The 5,855-nt window shown below is 43.0% G+C and overlaps 1 pseudogene; it reads left to right on the top strand.

Annotated features, from left to right (window-relative positions):
- The first annotated feature begins 2,233 nt into the window (after positions 1-2,233).
- Positions 2,234-4,475, top strand: LOC124519800 (tigger transposable element-derived protein 1-like; annotated as a pseudogene).
- The last annotated feature ends 1,380 nt before the right edge of the window (positions 4,476-5,855 follow it).

Here is a 5,855-nt window from a genome sequence, read left to right as displayed (position 1 = left end):
TCAGAGGCTGATTCTGCCCCTTCCTGCCTCCTAAGAGCTGCGCTCAGCCATCTCAACCCCAAGGCACTGTCCTCTAGGGCTCGCCTCCATCCTGTTTCCTTAAGGTCTCCATGAGTTAGAGGTTCACTTCTCTGTGCACTGCTGTCTCCCCCGGTTCCATATCTGCCTCTGGCTTCCATTCAGACTCCTCTGAAGTTATTTTGCTCTGCTGGGTGCTTTTTTTTCTTTTTAGTGTTTATTTACTTTTGAGAGAGAGAGAGAGAGTGTGTGTGCATGCAAGCAGAGGACGGGCAGAGAGAGAGGGACAGAGGATCTGAAGCAGGCTCTGCCTTGACAGCAGTCAGCCTGTCGTGAGGCTCGAACTCACGAACCCTGAGATCATGACCTGAGCTGAAGTTAGATGCTCAATGACTGAGCCACCCGGGTGCCCCTGCTGGGTGCTTTTGTTGTCGAGGTCCAAGTTAGCCACTGCCTTCTCTGATCCCAGGACTCTCCCGGGGATCCCATTTCCTCTTTTCTGAGATGTCCATAGTTCTGGGATAATATGTCCCCACAGGCTGCACCTTTGAAATGCTGTTCTGGGATTCCTTGTTACGTGGTTGAAGGAGATTAGTGTCACTCACTTCTTATTCTCTTGCTGTGCTTCTAATTTCAAGAGTCATGGGGTAGAACCACCTGTCTTCCACTATATTAATATAGTTAGACAAAGCTAATCCCTCTACTGTACTGGGATATCACCCAGGGGTATCCCAGCCCCTCCAGGACTGACATCACAGCATCGCCTTAGCACAGTTGTAGGTATGAGCCTGTGAGATACACTTGTCAAAAGATGGCACCTAGTTGAGTGGCCAGATCCTTCTATGCCTTGTATTGGTGACAGTAACTCTGTGGCATTGTGAACGCCATATGGCAATGTGTGAATTACCTGGCAGAGCTCCCTACTGCCTAAAATAGTTCTAGCACGTGGTCACCAGGGTCAGTTGCCACAGAGACTGTATTATAGGAGGGACTTTCCAAGTCCGTCAAAAAGCTGGAATTCCTACTGTGAGATGAAGTAAAGCATCTCCTCTTAATTCCTTTTAAACTAAATCAGGGTCAGTAAATTATGGCCTATGCATCACATCTAGCTCACTGCCTACTTGTGTAAATAAAGTTTTATTGGAACACAGCCCCACTCGTTCCTTTGTATATTGTCTCTGGCTGCATTCACCTTACAACAGCAGAGTTGAGTCATTGCAATATAGACCCCTGGACTGTGCCATTGAGGTTTGTTCCTTTGGGAACACTGGACTCCCTCCATGTTGTGAATGCATTCACAGGATGTGATCTTTACTTCAGTAGAATTTGGTTGCTACGGTAGTTGTGAAGAAGATTAATCTGTCCCAAAGAGACAGACATCCATCTATCAACTATCCAGTGGTGGCTTGAGGAAAGAAGCTAATCAACTTCTGAGTTTTCCGTTTGCCTGCACTTCTAAGGTTAATAACCACGGTGCTCCAGAACTGGTGCTCTGAATTCTATACAGAACTGAGATGATCTTTTTCTGTCTATTTGGTCCTACAGGTGTATTTTGTTTTATCGTGCTTCCCTTTACTGTGCCACACAGATATTGCATATTTTTCTTTATAAACTGAAGGTTTGTGGCAACCCCACGTCGAGCAATTCTATCAACACCAGTTTTCCAACAGCCTTTGCTCACTTCATGTCTCTGTGTCACATTTTTGAAATTCGCACAGTATTTCAAAATTGCCATCATTATTATATTTGTTACGGTGCTCTGTTATCAGCGATCTGTGATGTTACTATTGTAATTGTTGTGGGTACCACGAACCACACCTATATAAGAACATGAACTTAAGGGTGCTTGGGTTGTTCAGTCAGTTGATTATCTGACTTCAGCTCAGGTCATGATCTCACGGTCTGTGAGTTCGAGCCCCGTGTTGGGCTCTGTGCTGACAGCTTGGAGCCTAGAGCCTGCTTTGGATTGTGTTTCCCTCTCTCTCTCTGCCACTCCCCCGCTCATGCTCTGTCTCTCTCTCTTTCTCTCTCTTTCAAAAATAAATAAACATTTAAAAAATAAAAAAAATAATAAAAAGAACATGAACTTAATAAATGTTATGTGTGTTCTGACTGCTCCACCGACCTGCTGGTTTCTGTTTCCCTCCCTCTCCTCAGGCCTCCCTATTCCCTAAGGCACAACAATATTGAAATTAGGCCAGTTAATAACCCTAAAATGGCCTCTAAGTGTTCAAATAAGAGGAAGAGTCACACGGTCTCTCATTGCAAGTCAAAAGCTAGAAATGCTTGAGCTTAGGTGAGGAAGTCATGTCAAAAACTGAGAATGGCTGAAAGTTGGCCACTTGTGCCAAACAGTTTAGTCAAGTTGTAAAGGCAAAGGAAAAGTTCTGGAAGGAAATTAAAAGTGCTACTCCAGTGAACACATGAGTGATAAGGACGTGAAACAGACTTACTACTGATATGGATAAAGTTTGAGTGGTCTGGATAGAAACTCAAACCAGCGACGACATTCCCTTGAGCCAAAGGCTAATCCGGAGCAGCCCCTGACTCTCTTCAAGTCTGGGAAGGCTGAGAGAGGTGAGGAAACTGCAGAAGAAAAGTTGGAAGCTGCCAGAGGTTGGTTTGTGAGGATTAAGGAAAGAGGCCATTCACGTAACATCAAAGTACACGGGGAAGCAGCCAGTGCCGATGTAGAAGCTGCAGCAAATCATCCAGAAGGTCTGGCTTAGATCATTCATAAAGGTGGCTACACTCAACAACACATTTTCAGTGAGGAAGAAACAATCTTCTATTGAAAGAAGATGCCATCTAGGACTTTCAGAGTTAGACAGGAGAGAGAAGTCAAAGCCTGGCTTCAAAGCTTCAAAGGACAGGCTGAATGTCTTGTTAGTTGCTAATTCAGCTGGTGACTTTAAGTTGAAGTCAGTGCTCATTACCATTCTGGAAATCCTAGGGCCCTTAAGTATTATGCTAAATCTACTCTGCCTGTGCTCTCCAAACAGAACAACAGTGCCTGGATGACAGCACATTTGTTTACAGGATGGTTTACTGAATATTTTAAGCCCACTCTTGAGACCTACTGCTCAGGAAAAAAGATTCCTTTAAAAATGTTACTGTTTATTGACAGTGTACCTGGTCACCCAAGAGCTCTGATGGAGATGTTTGAGATGAATGTTTTCATGCCTGCGAACACAACATCTATTCTGCAGCCCATGCATCATTTTGGCTTTCAAGTCTTGTTATTTAAGAAACCATTCTGGGGGCGCCTGGGTGGCTCGGTCGGTTGAGCGTCCGACTTCGGCTCAGGTCACGATCTCACAGTCCGTGAGTTTGAGCCCCGAGTCAGGCTCTGGGCTGATGGCTCAGAGCCTGGAGCCTGCTTCCGATTCTGTGTCTCCCTCTCTCTCTCTGCCCCTCCCCCGTTCATGCTCTGTCTCTCTCTGTCTCAAAAATAAATAAACATTTAAAAAAATTAAAAAAAAAAAAGAAACACATTCTGCAAGGCTATAATTGCCATAGACGGATTGCCCCTGATAGATCTGGGCAAAGTCAATTGAAAACATTCTGGAAAGGGTTCACCATTCTAGACGCCATTTTTTTTTTTATTTTTTTTTTCAACGTTTATTTATTTTTGGGAAAGAGAGAGACAGAGCATGAACGGGGGAGGGGCAGAGAGAGGGAGACACAGAATCGGAAACAGGCTCCAGGCTCTGAGCCATCAGCCCAGAGCCTGACGCGGGGCTCGAACTCGCGGACCGCGAGATCGTGACCTGGCTGAAGTCGGACGCTTAACCGACTGCGCCACCCAGGCGCCCCTAGACGCCATTAAGAAGATTTGTGGTTTATGGAAAGAGGTCAAAATATCAACATTGCCAGGAGTTTGGAAGAAGTTGATTCCAACTCCTATGGATGACCTTGAGGGCTTCAAGACTTCAGTAGAGGAAGTCACTGCAGATGTGGTAGAAATAGCAAGAGACCTAGCATTAGAAGTGGAGCCTGCAGATGGGACTCACTGCTGTGATCTCATGATAATACTTTAACACATACATGAGGAGTTGCTTCTGATGGGTGAGCAAGGAAAGTGGTTTCTTGTGATGGAAGCTACTCCTAGTAAAGCTGCCGTGAAGATTGTTGAAATGACAACAAAGGACTTAGAATATTCCACAAACTTAGTTTTTAAAGCAGCAGCGTTTGAGAGGATCGACTCCAATCCTGAAAGAAATTCTACCCTGAGTAAAATGCTATCAAACAGCATTGCATGGTGCAGAGAAATTGCTCATCAGAAAAAGAGCCAATCAGTGTGGCAAGCTTCAATGCTGTCTTATTTTAAGAAATTGCCACAGCCACGCCTGCCTTCATCAACCACCACCCTGATGAGTCAGCAGCCATCAGCGTGAAGGCAGGACCCTCCACCATCAAAAAGATTGCAACTCGCCGAAAGCCCAGATGATGGTTAGCCTTTCTTAGTAATCAAGTATTTTTTTAATTAAGGTATGTACATTGTTTTTTAGACATAATGTTATTGTACACTTAATAACTACAGTATAGTATAAAATAACTTTAATAGGCACTGGAGAACCTACGAATTCATTTGTCTCACTCTACTACAATACTCCTTTTATTTGCAGTAGCCTGGAACTGAACCCACGATATCTCTGAAGTGGGTTTCTACTTGTCCTGCCATCTACAATTTTCTTCTTTCCTTTCTTGCTTTCTTTCTATTTATTCCCCCCCCCCACCCCTGCCTTGTTTCACTTTCCCCGCTACTAGTTGGGAACTCCTGAAATACATTTTTTTCCTAATTAATATTTGTTGAAGTCTAAAGTAAATCTATGTCTCTACTGTCTTATACAAGGTCTTCAAAATAATTCTGATGACCTCTGTCCCTGCTTATTATGCACTGTTACTCACATTTTGTATTTTAGTACCCACGTGCATTTTGCATTTTAATCTCTTTTTAAAATAAATCACGTAAGACATTTAAATTATTTTTAATGCAGCCTATGGTTTAGTTTTGCCACAATATTTAGTTTGGTTTTTTTTTTTTTTCATCATTCTATTGTCTAGCTCAGATTTCCCATCTGGGAATCACATTTTTTCTTTAACTAATGTGCATCCTTTCAAATTTCCTTTGGTTAGAGTATGCTAGTCATTATTGGAAAATGCTATTACTTTTTATTCATCTAAAAATATCCTTGGGACAATTGGGTGGATATTTTGGGGGGCATCTGGGTGGCTCAGTAGGTTAATAGTCGGACTCTTGATTTTGGCTCAGGTCATGATCCCAGGGTAATGGGATCAAGCCCTGCATCAGACTCCACACTCAGTTTGGAGCCTGCTTGGGATTTTCTCTCTCTCTCTCTCTCTCTCTCTCTGCTCCTCTCCCCTGCTTCTACTCTGTCAATCTCTCTCTCTCAAAAAAATTTTTTTTTCAATCTTTGTTTTTTTCCTCATTATTGGACGACATTTTTTGCCAGGTCTATCTCTAGGCTGATCGTCATTTTCTCTTAGCATGGAGTCTTTTTTCCACTGTGTCTTGTCTTCCATTGTTTTGTTTTGTTTTGTTCTGAAAAGTCAGATGTCGGTATAACTGCTGTTTCATTTTTTTTAAGGCAATTCATCTTTTATCTGTGACTGTTTTCATGAAATGCTTTTCTTTGCATCTGTTCTTGGACACTTTCATTATGATGTGTCTTTAGAGTTTTTATTTCCCAGGCTTGGTTGGGATTCACTAGCTTCTTCAATCTGTGAATCGATGTTTTTCCTCAGTTCTAGGTAATTCTCAGCAGTTGTAAGATTGCCTCTCTCTATTCCAGCCACTCTTTCTGAAACTCTAG

This window comes from Lynx rufus, unplaced genomic scaffold, assembly GCF_022079265.1.
Source record: "Lynx rufus isolate CCGP_SWC_20201006 ecotype Redwood Valley unplaced genomic scaffold, mLynRuf1.p SCAF_29, whole genome shotgun sequence".
Classification (NCBI taxonomy): Eukaryota; Metazoa; Chordata; class Mammalia; order Carnivora; family Felidae; genus Lynx; species Lynx rufus.
Note: the sequence above shows the minus strand (reverse complement) of the source record. Positions and strands in the feature narration are given on the sequence as shown.